This window comes from Panthera onca, chromosome D3 (assembly GCF_046562875.1).
Source record: "Panthera onca isolate mPanOnc1 chromosome D3, mPanOnc1 haplotype 2, whole genome shotgun sequence".
Classification (NCBI taxonomy): Eukaryota; Metazoa; Chordata; class Mammalia; order Carnivora; family Felidae; genus Panthera; species Panthera onca.
The window spans coordinates 75916007-75932982 of NC_138350.1; the positions used below are offsets into that span (position 1 = coordinate 75916007).

General features: G+C 44.2%; 1 protein-coding gene across 4 annotated transcripts in view; it reads left to right on the top strand.

Annotated features, from left to right (window-relative positions):
* Positions 1–16976, top strand: part of NEDD4L (NEDD4 like E3 ubiquitin protein ligase) — a 341415-nt gene that overhangs the window by 143132 nt on the left and 181307 nt on the right. The window contains exon 1 of one of the 4 annotated variants that reach the window (XM_078435205.2): positions 15102–15127. The exons of the other annotated variants lie outside the window; for them this stretch is intronic. The gene's annotated coding sequence lies outside the window, so the exon portion shown is untranslated. Of the gene's footprint in view, positions 1–15101; positions 15128–16976 lie in introns of those variants that run through there. 4 annotated transcript variants of the gene reach the window in all.

Here is a 16976-nt window from a genome sequence, read left to right on the forward strand (position 1 = left end):
GAATAACAGAGCTTAAAGAGAGACAAATATAGTCACCTGGCAAAAATATTTGGCCTTTTTCAAAATAATGGAAGTTATATTTAGGAGAAATGTTTTTGGTAAAAATATTTGAAAGTTTGTTTTATAATCATAAGTAGCTTGGCTTGTTTTGACTCGTGGGAAGGGGGAGGGAGAGGCAGCTGATAGGTAGGGCCTGTGGATTTGTCATTTGGGAGAGGGAAACACGATGAATAAGTTAATTGGTATAGAATAAGAATAGAAAACAAGTAGGAAGTAGAATCGTGAAATCTCAGGGCTTTTCATTAGTCATTAGTTGAAGACTCACAGAGAAATGGTGGAAATCACGAGTAATTAGGAAAGGAAAGGACAGTATTGTGGAAAAAACGGGCCCCATACCCCTTTCCTGGTATTCAGGTAGAGTGTAATTCTGGTTCAGCCCAGTTTCCCTTCACTTCCTTTCCACCTGTTTTGCTGCACCCAAGCTGAATTGCCCAGGTCGCCTATATGTTTGATTCCCCCCTCCCCTGCCGTTCTTCACCCAGTGGGGTATGTGTGTGTGAGTGAAGGAGAGAGAGAGAGACAGAGAGCCCTGCTTACCTGGTGAGGCCCCACTCAGAGAGCAACCTCTCGACAAAGGCTTCCTTCATTCCTTGTAACTGCAATAAGGCTGTTCTCGGAAGAGTTGAAGTTGTTTCCTGTGCACAGAGTGCAGGATCCCCCAAAACTTCCAGCCTCAGTGCGCCACAGTTGAGCTTGGCCAAGTCGGTTTAACGATCACACACGTTTGCCACTTGGACAACACCAGTCTCCCGTACTGTGTTGGAGGAGCTTTGCTGGCGGGGGGCAGAGGGGGAACGCCACCGACTGCCCTCGGCCCCTGGAGGACGCACACTGCCAGCGGAGTGATGAATCCATCTATACCTGACGCAGGAACTCCGGCATTGAGATCTGGCGGCGTCCTGGCTAAAATTTGCGGGAGAAACGGTACAAAGTAGAGAGAGAGCAGGTGGGAGGCAGGGGGACAGACTACACCACTAGGGCGACGGCGGAGTGGCTGGTGAAGCTGGGCGTTGAGTGATCGTGCGGAGGTCAGATGGTCCATGTGACCTTGACCCCACAAGGCCCGGCAGCAGGAGTGCCTGCATTCCCCGCTCTCCACCTCCCCCCTCACCTCTCCCCTTCCTCCAGGCACCGTGTTGTGATGGGAATGGGGGGAGATGTGCACACACAAGCCTCCCCACCCCACCTTACGCAAGCAGAAACCTCTTCAACGGGCCTGCCCCCACCCCCCGGCCTTTGCGCTGTGAAATACGCCTCCCTTCTCTTTGAGCCTTAGCATGTGGTTGTTTGCTAAGAATAAGAAGGGTTAGAAATATTTCCGCCAGAAAGTGACGTTTAAGTATTTCAGATGATAATATGAGCATATCTGGCCCAACCAGATGATTTCTGAAGCACAACACGTAACTGATTGCCATTGAACCTTGGAAAACAGATTATCCCACTTAATTTTGACAGATGAAAAGCAGTGTGCCATGCAGAAAGAACACAGCCGACCAAATACCCCATGGTAAGGGTTTTTCTGGGGAACTGGAAACCATTTGTTTACAGCCGGTACCGGGCCTTGAATGTGAACTGTGACTCCTAATTCTTGGCATAGTAGCTCACCCCCTGAAGAATGGGGTAAAGGCGGTTAGGAGATGCTAGGTGTCGGGGGCATTGCCTCCAGGACTCAGATGACAGGAAGTAGGAACCTACGAAGGTGCTTGGGTTGCCCCTCTAGCGCACAACCAGCCAGCGGATTCCAAGAGGCCCACCTCCCAATCACGTTCTCGGGGTGCAGTCATACACATGACCTTGCTTCTGCACCAACGCACGTGCTAGCATCTGACCATCGGGTTGTCGATTAGGATGTGCAGGTTGCTTCAACTGGGTGTTCACGTCAGGTGGAATCGTGGCGCTTGCTCGGAAGCAGTGCGGATCGCCTGAAGAGAAGGGATGCATTTCCTCGCTGGTTGAAAGACCTTCGGGAACAATTAAGTGGTTCCTACCACCAAACAGTTCCTGTTCTAATGGGGGTTTAATAATAACCTTTTACTTACTAGGATTCGCTGGGGAAAACGTCCAGGAACAAAGAGGAAATAATTAAATGCAGAGAATGTTAATTTCTTTTTGGTTTCAAAAAGGACTTCGGTTAGCAACCCAAATAGAAGTCTTTGCTTTAACCAACAGATAAATGATTAGCACATTGGTTGTTTACACATGAGTCAGAGCTTCTAAAATTTGTTCCCATAAGTAGGTTGAGCCTCCTTCTCTGCCTGTTGTCATAGGGTCTAAAAATGGAAACCTGAGTCCAAACCTTTCCAGATCATAAAAATAATTCTGAATTAGTAGAGCATAAATGAATGTGATTTTATCTGAGTGTCCTTTTCAGTTTCCCCAGGCCAGATTGGGACCTTGTAAGCCTTCTAGAGTTCCCTGTAGTGGGGATTAAGGAAACAGTACCAGTTTTGCTTCTGGCCTCAGACACTTTTCTAATTAGGTCAGAGCCACTCACACTGGGATACGCAGACCCTCTTTCTGTCCCTTTGGCATCGATTTTTAAGATTTGCTGTCTGAGACAATCACACAGACGAGGTTGCCGCTTACATGATACATTGCTGAACCTGGAAACGGCGTGGGTTCTGGATGATGAGTTCTTCTATTACCTGGGAAGGTTTACATCAGCCCGACCGAAAGATGCATCTCAAAGGCATCAGGCCACGTTCTTGGATTGGTAAGTTCACTGTTGTGACATAAGAGCCCATTTTTGTTGGTGCAGTATCTGTGGGGCTCTGGATTTGAAACACTGTTCTGATTACAGATAGAAATTTTAATACTAGGCTGAATGTATAGTGACTGCAGCATTTATTCTGGTGGAAATTTATTTTTAAGTTTGTTTGTTTTGAGAGGGAGGGAGAGGGAGAGCATGAGCAAGGGAGGGGCAGAGAGAGAGGGAGAGAGAATCCCAAACAGGCTCCACACTGTCATCACAGAGCCCCACACGGGGCTTGATCCCATGAACTGTGCAATCATGACCTGAGCTGAGATCAAGAGTCAGATGCCTGGGGTGCCAGGGTGGCTCAGCCGGTTGGGTGTCCGCCTTCGGCTCAGGTCATGATCTCACGACTCGTGGATTGGAGCCCTGTGTCAGGCTCTGTGCTAACAGCTCAGAGCCTGGAGCCTGCTTTGGATTTTGTCTCTGTCTCTGTCTCTCTCTCTCTCTGCGCACCTCTTCCACTCATGCTGTGTCTGTCTGTCTCTCCCCCCAAAAAATGAATAAACGTTAAAAAAATTTTTTTAAAGTCGATGCTTAACCAACTGAGCCACCCAGGTGCCCCTTTTCTGGTGGTAATTTTGGAACCGGTATATGAATCCAGTCATTTTCCCAAAATGTGACATGCAGGGTGAAAACCTGACAACACAATAAGAGAATTTTGTTTAAACCGGGCCTGTACTAATGAAATAGGGATGACTTTTCCTCCTGTCCTGCTGGTTTACTAATCTCCTGCTCTTAGCATGCCCACTTAGTTCCATTGCTTACTTGCATTATGGCTCTGAAATTTTCGTTTCAGGTGTTTTTCTTTATTTTAAAAGAAAGTCGAAATAGTGTAGATCACCTAGAAAGGGAATATCCCCTAGAACGGGAAAGCTACCTTCATTATTAAAGCAGATTAGGGGCGTCTGGGTGGCTCAGTGGGTTAAGCATCCGACTTCGGCTCAGGTCACGATCCCGCGGTCCGTGGGTTTGAGCCTTGCGTCGGGCTCTGGGCTGACGGCTCGGAGCCTGGAGCCTGCTTCGGATCCTGTGTCTCCTTCTCTCTCTCTCTGCCCCTCCCCCACTTGCACTCTGTCTCTCTCTCAAAAATAAACATTAAAAAAAAATTTTAAAGCAGATGAAAAATAGTGGGGTATGCATCATTAAAACTTAGAAAAAGAACAACTAAGCAAACAAAAAGCTGGGAAGGAGGAATGATGAAATAACAAAGGTAAAAGTTAAAATTAATAAAGCAGAAAACAAATGTTGAAGGGTAAATAAATCCCGTAGCTGGTTACTTGAAAGGGCCTCATTACCCCGAGAAAAAAGGGAGAGCAAACACAGGTGACGGGAATGAGGGATACGGAAGAAGGAACAGACTCTAGGAAACGCTTACCTCTAGTCCTCTGGCAACACATTTGAAAAACACAGGGTTGGGGCGCCTGGGTGGCTCAGTCGGTTAAGCGTCCGACTTCGGCTCAGGTCATGATCTCGCAGTCCGTGAGTTCAAGCCCCGCATCGGGCTCTGTGCTGACAGCTCGGAGCCTGGAGCCTGTTTCAGATTCTGTGTCTCCCTCTCTCTCTGACCCTCCCCCGTTCATGCTCTGTCTCTCTCTGTCTCAAAAATAAATACACGTTAAAAAAAATTAAAAAAAAAGAAAAAAAAAGAAAAAAAAGAAAAACACAGGGTTGATTTCTTAGTAAAATGCAAAGGACCAAAATTGATCCAAAAAGCATGGAAAACGTGACAAAGCCGATTAGTATAGGAGAGATTACATATGTGATTGACAATTACGATTGGAAAAAGTCACCAGGGTGCCACGATTTGCCAACTGAGTCTTATCTAACCTTTACAAAACAGAAAATGTGTTATTTCTACTGTTAGGGGATGCAGCAAATATGAAAAGGTTTGTAGTTCATTTTAGAAAACCAGCATAATTTTAATACCTGACAAATTTTAAAGAAGAAAAGTATAGACCAATATTATTTATGAACGTAAATGCATGGGGCCCCTGGGTGGCTCAGTCTGTTAAGCTGATTTCAGCCCAGGTCATGATCTTACAGTTGTGGGATCGAGCCCCAAATCAGGCTCTGCACTGAGTGTGGAATCTGCTTGGGATTCTGTCTCTCCCTCGCTCTCTCTGCCCCTCCCCTGCTTACACGCTCACTCTCGCTCAAACGTTTTTTAAAAAAAGTAAATGCGAAAATTCAAAATAATTCATCAACAGACTTTTGAGTGCATCAAAAGGCTAACGCATTATGATCAATAGTTTATTCCAGTGACACTAGGGTGATTATTAGGAACTTTGATCACCGTCATCCATTATTGTACCTCCAACATAGTAAAGGAGAAAAGACCAGCTCAAGAGAGACTAAAAGCCATATTGATAAGTTAAGCAGCCATTTTTAATATAACACAATCTAAAGAAACAAAATAGGAATAAAAACAAATTACTTAAACATAAAACGGCTATATATTACAATATTAACAAAAACACCTCAATAGTAAATGTTTTCCTGAAATGGCAAAACACTAAAACTATTTCAATTGTAATTAAGAATTTTAAAATGATGTCTGCCTTTATAATTATTTATCATTGTCGTAGAGGTTCTACTGAATGTAGTAAGACAATGAAATGTTTGTATGTCTAGAAAATTTAGAAATCTCTAGGTTAAAGAAATGTATATGTATACACATAAAATCAATAGGAAAAATTGTCAAGGTAGCTGGATAAAAAAAAAAAATCTAGAAATGATCATTTCTGTTTTGAAAAGGAGCACCTAGAAATGGAAGTTTACATATTCCCTTTTTCAGCAGCAGCAAATGACCTAGGAAAACACTGAACAAGCATGGGACCTGTATCCTTTTTAGTGAAGACTATGAAATAAAAATATGTAACATATATATACCTATTATTCCAAAATTAATACATTTATTGCAATTCCACTGAGAATTTCCAAAGCAGTGGGTTTTTTTTTTTTTCCTTTTTCTTTTTGAACTGAATGAAATAATCTTGAAATTGATGTAGAAGAATAAATGCCTAAGACTTGAGAAGAGCTCAGACAGATGTAGCAAAGAAAACCAGTGAGGGCAAACTTGACTTAGAAGTGACCATGATGTACTGAGAAGGCCTTTTGACCAAATCAGTGTGGTATTGATAAAGAATTACATACATCGTTCAATGGAACAGAATAGGGAATCCAAGGCTATGTTCCATTAAGTAGGAGAACTTAATATGTAATAATGTTGAGAAAAGAATATATTATTTAGCGGGTAATATTCGTATACTGACGCAGTCTTTAGGGTGGCAAGGTAGGTAGATCTCTATCTTGCATATAATCAGAAATACCAGAATCTTAAAGAATTCACAAGCAGTTCAAATTTAGAAGAAAATTTAAGAATCCACGTACATAGTCTTGGGGCGAGAGAGAACTCCTTAAGCACGATTTGATATTCTCAAGCCTGACACATGGGGGAGGGATATTTATCATATGTATGGCAAAAAAAAGGGGTCACTGTCTATAATACGAGTAACTTACAAATTGGCAAGAAAAGCATAACTCAGGAAAAATGGACCAAGAACATGCAATTCATAGAAAGCAAACCTTTGAAAAATAATGCACATTTGCTAGGGAAATGCAGATTAAAACAACAATGAGCCATTCCTTTAAACCCATGAGATGGGTAAAAATAGAGGAGACTAACACTTGTTGCTAGCAAGGAGATGTGAATTACCCTGCTTTATTTGGAAGGCAGACTGGCAATGCATATTAAGCGAACAATTAATATACCTTTCTAAGCCTCTTTCCCAGATGTCTGCCTCCTAGAAATAAAAGTGTACACAAAGTCGTATGTATAAGGATGTTCATTGTACCAACGTAGCGGCAAAATACTGAAAATACAAATGTTCCTCACTTGAAAAGCGGCTGACTTCTGGGACATTTGTACCCCATGGCTCAGTATGCAGCCACTAAGCAGAAAAGACTTGGAGCTCTATGACTGTTGGCTTTTGATGGGGGGAGGAGGCGTTTCTATGAGAAATTGGTGAAGAAGGCTCAGAAAGTATGTAATACCCAGTTGTGATGGCGATGACCAGGTCTCTGTATGTTTGCCCCAATGTATGACTGGGGGAGCACAGAGAAGCAGACAAAAACCCTGGTTGTCCGAGTTAAGAGAGGGGAGTGGAGGTTGATAAGGGTGGCGGGAGGGGTGGGGAGAGAAGGGATTTCCATGCCGGCTCACGTGTAAAAACCCACCCTTGGTTCAGTGCCCACCACATGCCGTTTTTTCCCCCCGAGGGAGGAACCTGCATAGTGCTTTGCTTTAAGTAAAAATCCCGGTTGCTTCTTTAGATCTTTGTCTTTCTCCTTACCCGTCTAGGGTGGTTTTGACACCCGATACGCTCTCGGATTTGATGAGAATATTACCTGCGCATATTTATAATTCTTCCACTCCCAGCACAGCCTGCTCCTTTTGCGTACGTGTGCCCTCTTTCACAGGGCACGTTTTTTTCACCTTTGGGGGATTCTTTGTTGTCTGCCGGCCTTTGTCCTTGGGACTCCTGTTTGCTCCTTTCTCATCAGAGTGGCCTGTCACTACTGTTTGTCAGGTTGACTACTGTATGTTCGTCCTGGTCATCTACTTGAATTTCTGGTCTCAGGAGTGCTGCTGCCTTTACCTGCAGGGGAAATGAGGCGTTCTGATTGGTCATCCCGATTGCTGGCCCCCGGGTCTCTCCAGCCCCTTCCATCACTTGACTGGGGCCTTTCTGGCACCCGGAGAACACCTCCACCCGTACATACAGTGATGGGCTCTGCCCATCCAACCCACCCCGTTTCTGTTCAAGTGATGCATCTTTCCTACTCCCCTAGGACCCGTGAGGATGTGATATTCGGTCTGTATGGAAGAAGGAAGGTAGAAATGTGCGCTCAGGGGGCATCTAAATATAAACTTCTGTTATCTCTCAGCCTTAGGTTTCTTACCTGCAGAGCAGGGATAATAAATCATAGTACCTGTCTCCAAGGGGTAGAGTGGGGAGCAAAGTAAGTGGTGCCCTCCAGACTTTAGAACAGCGCCTGTCGTATAGCAAGAGTTCCATGAAAGTCAGTTGCTGTTTTCAAAAATGGTTTTTGAACCAGATAAACCAGATCGCGACATGGTTTTTCTTCCCCGTTGTTAGGCCGGGATGTCTTCTGACACCATTTGGACACCGTGTTTTCAAAACTCTTCCGGTGTTTGTATCTGTGTGTTGGTGTTTCTGTAGTTAAATTGCCACATTTGACTTCCTGGATGAAAGGACATCACTTAAATGATGTTCAGAGATACCAGGGAATTACCCTCCTAGATATTACACTGGTTCCCACTGGCACCAATCGTTCCCGCCCTCAGTAGTACCGTTTCATCCGTCCTTTAGTCTTGGCTCTTAGGAGGGTGAAAGTGTCTCATTTCACGTCTTTGATCCGTGAGGTTGAGTATCTCTTCATATATTTGTTTTGCTTCTTTTACAAGTGCTAATGTGTATCCTTTGTCCATTTTCCTTTCGGTTGGTAATTTTTCACTGCTTTGTAAGAGTTCTTGGAAATGGGGTTTGTCTCATTTGATTTATTGTGTATTTTGTATAGAAGCTTTCAATTTTAACATTGTGTTTTTGAATATGTCTTTCCTGGGGTGTCTTAGAAAGCTAATAACTATGCATTGCATTATATCTTTATGTTAAAAATGAGATTTCCCCTCTACCTGTGAAAGCTTGTACATACACAGTTTTCTAAATCTGAAAAACAATTGTGAAAAATTAGAAGGCAAAAGCTACCAGCCAGAGAAAGAACATCATTCTTAATATTTTGGTGTTTTCCTTTTACTTGCCTTTAGTAGAGAGTGTGTATTCATGGGCTGGATGTGTGAGGGATAAAGAGAAGAGTTGCAGTGAGGAAATTACGGCTCGAACAGCCAGCTGGCTTGTGGCCACTGAGATGGGGAGCAGGTGCAGAGGCAGACTCAGAAGCTGGAGTCAGCTCTTGTCAACCTCCAGGTGAAGACGTGAAGAGGATGGCAAGTGAGAACTTGAGGGTCAGGTGCTGGCTGCGTAGGACTTCGGGTGGCCTTGGCATTTAGGTGCTCTCTGCAGCCAAAGGGACCGGACAGGATGGTGAAGGTTGAGGCATTTCTTCAATGTGAAAATGTTCAGGATCCTGAGTAACTGCCCTCAAATAATGAATGTTCGGAACCACAGCCATTTCACGAGTCAGGGAACTGTCTGTAAGCTGTCGGGTTATAAATGCTTGAGGATACCAATCAGTCATTGGGTGTTGGCTAGTGCCTTGAGCGGAGTAGAGATTCACCGTATAATGTTTACTGACTGATAGTTATAACTAAGATTCAAGATACCTTTCCCCTTCTTAAGGACATAATTTTCTTTTCAGATGTTTCGATAAAGTCACTAGTGACTCGATTGTATTAACCTGTGAAATATGTAAATTATACATTGTCTCCTTTTGTAGCATTGGGAGAAAAAGCTAATCCAAGTTAGGCGGATTTACGACCTTATGGGGAAATTCAAGACTGTGTCATAATCCCCAAACCTTGCCTGCATTATGTAAAGATTTTTTCCTGTGTCATCTCATCTTTGTTTCGTTCAATGTATTCCTCCCCCTCCAAGTGTCCCAGTTTTTTTCCCCCCCTCCTGTAGCTGATTTTGAACAAAACAGAGAAACTTGGGTTTTCTTCACCCCAGCATTTGTATTCTTCATTTGGTTACACATTGTTTTAAAATAAATGATAATACATTCTCAGCAATTAAAATTCTTTTTTCCTGGTTCTAAAAGAATTAGACGTTGGGAAAGATAAACTATAAAACTGATCCATCTGTAAACAAATAAGCAGAGAGAGAGAGAGAGAGAGAGAGAGAATTGCCATTTTTTTTCTTCTAGTCCTTTGGCTTTATTTATGTATGTACATGGACATTATTTATTTGGAATAGTGCTATAATATTGTTTGGAATGGTGCTTTTAAACCAGTATTTTAAGGTGAACATTTTATTGTAATACTGTTTTTAGAAAGATGACTTTTGAAGGCTGCAGAGCATGGGCAGATTCACAGTGGCTTTTAAGGGAAAAAAAAATCAAGATGATCTCAGTAAGTGGCAAGTCCTGCTAAGATTAAAACCAAAAACAAAAGCACTGAGAAGCCTTTGGAATCCTACTCTGAGGTTTAAATTTTGTGTTCATAATAAGATCTTATTTTGAATGAAATCGGCCATCACACTTTTCTTATTCCCTTTGGTTACACTGATTTAAAATGTACCTTCTATGTACTTCCTCTGCTTTCCATTGGAACATACTGATCCATTGTGACCCTTTATGGTGTTTCGTAAGATCCCACCTTACAAATCATCCCAGTCTTCTAAGTGTAGTAAACCATACCGGACAACTTTTTTTGGTAATATGTCAGAATTGCTGGGAGCCGTGAAAATGTACATTTAATCATAAGCAATGCAGAATAAAGAATTGCCATGAATTGGAAACATTATTTTCGAAATTTAAATTTGGAACAAAAGGTCCCCAAAGGATATGAGTGAGACTGGAAGCGGCGTTTCCTATTGACAGACTTCTGGTAGACCCGCCCCCTGGTCATTCACAGGCTTCCCTCCCGTGGCCTTTCCTTGTCAGGAAGTACGTGGGGAAATACCAGGAAAGACTACTATCCCTTCCACTCCCTTTGCTAACTGCGTGTTGTCCACACTATGGAACTGAATTATCTGTCTTAAGACACCAACAACTTCCTGTTCACCAAATCTAGACACTACGTTTGCTTAGCACCCTCTTCTTCAACCTTTATGTAGTCCTTGACCCTTAACTCTCTTGGCTCCTGGCTCTCCTTTCCTCTCTGCCCACTCCTTTTGTTATGTCTTCTCCAGGACTCTAATTATTGCCTTATGATTTATTTTCTCTTGCAAGTCTCATAGTTGCCTTAATGGCAGTTGCTGCTGTTGCCTTAATGGAGATTAAAACCCACAAGCTATAAAAATGTATACATGTAAATATGTAAAATTAAAAAAAATCGGACTGTGTTATACATAGCTTTACAGCTTCTGTTTCTTAAAATTAAATTTTGATTGTTTTCTCAGGTTGAAAAGTATTTTTCGAGGATGTGAACATACAGGTATCTGTAATTTGTTTTCTCTACGGTTGGTCATTTAAGGTTGTAGTTTTTAGTTTAATGAAGGTACAGTATTGCTTCACTGTATCCCTGATTATTTCCTTAGGAAAGATTCCTTGGATTGGGATTATTAAATCAAGGGGATGAGTGTATTTAGTCTTCTAGATTGTCTGTAGGATCTTGAACTCCTTCTCAGAGAGATCCTCTTCTGAGGCTTTCTTCATCTTTATTTATTCTGTAGCAGATTCCTTGTTTCTAGCTTCTGTTAACTCTAGGTTACTGTGTCCACTGCTAACCATGGTGGCCTGGGAAACCACAGTCTATGTGTGTCCACCTCCCTTTAGGGATGCCCATTGCATTCGTCCAACCAGCCTTCATACCTTCCTCCTGGATCCTCGTGCATGGGGAGGGGGGTGGAACCTGCAGCGTCACCCGTCATGGGGCCACTCTGAGTTTATGGGACTGTCTTCCATCAGACTTTAGAGCTGCTCGACGTGCTCGACTCAGCCCTGCTCTGATCCCTTTTGCTCTCCAGTTGTTCCAGACTTTGAGTATTCTTGACTCTTGACTCTGTGATTCCCTCACTCTCAGCCCCATGACCTGGTCTTCTCCTTTGCGGGGGGCCGGGGGGGTAGATGCCACCAAAAAGCAACCCTCAGAGGGAGAAATAGAATAAACTGCTCTTTGCTGTTCTTCACTCCTGCCCTGTCTACAACAGCACTTGTCCTTTATTCTTCTATGGCACCTCAGAAGTGGCTCTGCCACCCCTTCTCCAGGGCCACCACCTCCTTCGCTCTGCACAAAGGCCTCTTCTTTTAACCCAGTGGTTCTCAGCGTTGCCTCCCAGGGGAAACGTAACAATATCTGGAGATATTTTGGGTTGTCACACCCAGGAAGAGCTCTGTCTCGTGGATGGAGAGCACCAGGGATGCTGCTGAACATCCTACAGTGCACAGAACAGCCCCCACAAAGAAGAATTACCCAACCCCAAGTGTAGCCCAAGTTCAAAAAACCTGCCTTTTGACATACCCACCGACCTTGGCCACACTCCATCAGTTAGCCAGTGTCTGCATCCTGGTCTCTCTGTACTACAGCTGCTCTGTAGGGCAGTGGGTTTCCTTTTGGAGATAATAGATTTGATCATTTCAGGCTATCCTCGGTTAAAAGTACAGTGAGAGCGGGGATAGGAACACTGGATTAGGACTGAATGTTTGGGTTGAATCTGTATTAGCATTTATTCCTAGATTGTGGTGCCTCTGTGGTCCCTCCTCTAAACAGAGGGACTTGAACTAAACCTTCCAGCATTTCCTCTGTTGTGAACAATTCTTAATTCAGTGCTAAGATGGTTGTCGGTAGATTTAATTGCATTTTGGTGGCGGTTGAGCAGAAGCTGATTTCTGTGGGTTTGGGGGAGAAAGATGTGCAGGTAGGTCCCTTGGTCAATTAGATTAACCATAAACGGAAGTGGCAAAATTGGAGTTGGAAGGGTCATTCCCCCCGCCCCTTCAGCCAGTATAAGGTTTTCTGTGCATTATTCAAGGCAGAGCCTCAGTAGACCGGGAAGGAGTAAAAGTACTAAAATGGCTGTGGGAGAATGGTATTATTAATGAGAAATCTGAGATCTGTCTGCATTTTTTATATTAATAATTTGAATTACGTGATTCTTGCATTGGTGTATGAACTTGCTAAGGCCGCCATAACAAAGTACCGCAACAGATGCATTTTCTCACAGTTCAGGGGCCTGAACTTGTGAGAGCAAAGGTGTCAGTGGGTTGGTTTCTCCTGAAGTCCCTCTCCTTGGCCTGCAGGTGGCCATCACTTCCCCGTCTCTTCACATGGCCTTCCCATTATGCACCTATGTCCATGTTTTCTCTTGTAAGGACACAGGTCATACTGGACTAGAGGCCCACCCTGAAGATTTCATGGTAGCTCAGTTACTTCTTGGAAGACCCCGTCTCCAAACATAGTCACATGCTGAGGAAATCAGGGTTAGGACCTGAACATAAGAATGGGGGGTGGGGGCGGGGGGAGACACGATTCTCAACCCGTAACAGTTGGGTAACATTGGATGAGAAGTATAGGTACCTTTTATATATGTATATATTTAAGTTTATTCATTTTGAGAGAGACAGAGAGTGGGTTGGGGAGGGGCAGAGGGGGAGAGAGAGAGAGAGAGAGGGAGAGAGGGGGGGGAGAGAGAGAGAGAGAGAGAGAGAGAGAGAGAATGAATGAGAATCCCAAGCAGGCTCCACACTGTCAGCGCAGAGCCTGATGTGGAGCTCGAACTCATGAACGGTGAGATTATGACCCAAACCAAAACGAAGACTTGTATACTTAACTGACTGAGCCACCCAGGCCGCCCCTTCCCCTTTTATCTTTTTCTTAAGTTTATTTTTAGTAATCTCTACGCCCAACGTGGAGCTGGGCCCCACGACTCTGAGATCAGGAGTTGCACATTCTTCCAGCTGAGCCAGCCAGGTGCCCCGGTGCCTTTTATCTTTAATGGAACAGGCAAACCGTTGAGTAACTTCTTCAGCTTGCTAAGGTGTATTTTCTTGTACTGTGGTTCTTAGGTTTTTAACCTTCCAGCCGGTGTATAAATGTGAGCCAGCTTATTAATTTTGTAATTTTAGATGTAGTCAGAGATGGAGTTGCTGCTCTTAAATGTGGTACTTGTGTGTCCTCACCTGTTGAATACTAAACGCTTAGGGTATTTTCCCCTTGTCGTTTCGAGATTCCTACTAAAAATGGTTCGAACTGTCAGCCTGTGTGCGGAGAGTGTATTTGGGGATGGGGTTTCTGGCAGTAACCTGGTTCACAGGTTCCCCAGCAAGGCTTCGGTGATGCTGCTAACCACGAGAGGTCACCGGCTCCCCTGGTGACCTGTCTCGTCCCAGCACCTCCGGGAATCCCAGCCTTAGAGCACCTGTGGGAACCTGAAAGTCTAGTTTAGAGGTTCTTGGCTGACGTGCCAGGAACGCTTCATGAGTGAGCATGCCCCCAGATTGGAGTTAATGTAGAAAGTTAGCATTTTGCTACAAGTGGGGACACTTCCTGTCTCAGCCACAACTGCTGGGCTTGTAGAGTGGGTTTCCACTTGGCTTTGGGCACGAGCAAAGAGGCGGAGCTTAGTGCCAGTCGCAAGCCAAAGAAGGAGCACACCTTTTACTTGGTCTCGGGGAGTCCGGTAAGGGCGGTAAACTGTACCCCTCCAGTGGAACCCAGTGCTGAAGAAGTGCCAAGGTGAGCCCCACTGGCCCTCTCTGTGCTTTTGGTCTGTACCTCAAGGACACCCCCGCTGGTTAATCTGAAATTGGGTTTGCACACCAGACATGGTGGATTGGTTTATAGGGTGGTGCTGTCTGTCCTGTGACACCAGATCAACACCTCCTCTCCACCCCCGCCCCCCTGCCCCCCTGCCCCCCATCAGTTCTGTTTGGAGTTGTAGTTTGGCTCACAGTTACCTTTGCCCTGGCCTCTTGCCCCTTCAAGGCTTTCAGCTTTTTGAGGGCCCAGGTGCTCTCTAGCCTGCCTGGTGTGGAGCCTCGCTCACAGGAACTGGAGAGAAGCCAAGTTCATTGTGCAGGTGAAGAGCAGACCCCTACGGCCCGTCTTCCCCAGAAAACCGGGACGCAGCTTTAAAAGAAAAAAGAAAAACAACAGCCCAGCCCAAGTTACAGTGATTAAGAGCACCCTGTGCTCTCCGGTTATTGCCTGTCCTGTTTGGTAAACCGTCAGCCCTTCTTTCCCCCTTTGACAGTTGCCGCTTGGAGATGCCAGGCTGCAGGTAAACTAACGTTACCTTACCCGCGCTCTGTGGCTGTTGAAACGAATTACTGAGCTGGGTGGAGTTAGCTAATCCTTATGGTGGGGGTGGAGCTTGACTGCTTTTCCACCAACAAGCACTTCTTTCTAGCTGTCATTGAAGTGAATCATCAGTATAAGTAGCAAGCTCCCCGGATTCCTTCCCAGTTGTGTGAAAACTTCCTGGTGGTCCCCGAGTTCGGGCAGAGGTGTGTGTCGGCAGCTTTTCATCACGGGGAAGGAAGGAGAGGAGGCCAGGAGCCCAAGGGTCGTCGAGGTAGATTCCCAGCCGTGTGACCGCAAAGCTAGCCGAAGCAGACGCTTCCCGGCAGGACAGATGGCTTGTTTTTCGTGAGCCTTGAGGACAATTATAGGTAAGAACAAAGACGCCACTGTATGTGTGTTATGTGAATGTGTAACGTCTGTTGGCACGGAGTTTGATCTTCGTGTAGGGCCGTTTTTATACCAGTGGCATTATTCTAACACAGCCCAAGATTTTCCAGGATAAATGACTTGTTTTCGGTGTTCAGGGTTAGCTGTAGTTGATCAGTTTTACCCTTGATTTGTACAGATGGAATGGTGGGCAAAGAATGAAACTCGGGGGAAAGAATTAGGATGTCAGTTCTCCTTATTTTTAACCCTTTTGCTTTCTTATCTCTGCCTTGACTAGAAAAATGTACACTTTTTACTCTCAAAACGAATGCATGACGGATGCCTTTGTTTTCTTTTTGAACAAAATAATAGAAAATGTAGACCACTCAGGTTCTGTGAATGTTCTCTGGTTCGGAAGTCCATGTTTTAGGAAGAAACAGGTGTTCTTGTTCTGTTTTGGGTCTCTCTCTCTCTCTTTCTGACTTAGAAATCTCACTGGAGAGGAAGGAGACCCCAGCTGTACTTGGCTTCAGATGAAATAACATCTTAGGTTGGAAATGGTTGGCTTGAGAATGATGTATGGTTTTATCTGAATTGTCGGTAGTGAGAGAAATCTTTCTCCCTCTTATTTTTGGCTTTCATAACTTATTCTGAATGCATTAATGATGATGATTATGACGATGGTTGGTTTGAGAACAAAAATTAAAGCCCATATTCAACTGCTTCCTTTAGGTTTTGCTGTCCTTTTCCCCACCCTTACTACTCATACATACGAATATACTTCATGATTAACACGTGATTTTTCTGTTTCTTTACTGTCTCATTTGGTGGTGATTCATAAACTGTTAGCGAACTAGTTAGTGTGTATCAGTGTGCAGGCCACACCTTTCTATTAATGAGCCAGGGTACTTTCAAATAAACATTCCTCATGTTAAATGGTAAGATGGATGGAATTTTAAGACAATTCAGTAAAAATGGGTCAATGATGAGAAACGGCAAAGCCAACAGTCAAATCGAGAGTTACTCTTTAATAAAATACTTCATTTCACATCGAGAAGTCTGTGGTCCGCAGGTGTTTGAGTTAGATTTCCAATCAGACAAATGAGAACAAGCAGCCAGACTAGAAAAGGGAAATTAAAGAAGCTGTGTGGTATTGCGCTCCCTCCTTTCAATGATCTTGGGGAGGACAAGGTGAACTTTAATTCCCAAAGGAATGTGAGTAAGCTTGTCAAATCAGGAGGGGGGTGGGAAATGCTTTATTTAATTAGGAGAAAAGGGGAATGATTTTCACAGATGTTACTTTTTTTTTTTTTTTTGGTCTTGCCACTGAATGTTGATTTAAGACAATATGTTTAGGACGCTGTTTTGTCAGTATGGAATATAAGAAGCAAAATGAAGGCAGGAATGGAATGATAGGAATTTGCTGCTGGAGGAGTATAAACATTTTATCGTAAAGTGGTTGGTATGGTGGGGAACCCTGTAGACTTCTTGACCACATCTTAGACATAGTTGATGAAACAGAGGCTCTTGTGGGGCATCTGGGTGACTCAGTCAGTTGAGTGTCCGACTTCAGCTCAGGTCACGATCTCGCAGTTTGTAAGTTCAAGCCCCCAGGTCAGGCTCCCTGCTGTCAGCCTGTCAGCCCAGAGCTCACTTTGGATCCTCCGCCCCCCCCCCCCCGCCCCTCCCTCACTTGCGCTCTCCCCAAAATAAATAAATATTTAAAAAGACAAAAACCAGAGGCTTTTGTAATTATGGCGGTTGTGTTGGGATTGGGGGGAGCGGGGTGAGGTGGTTTCGACGATGTCTGAACTTAATTCCTGGCAATCTCATCTGTGCTCTGTGGGGCTT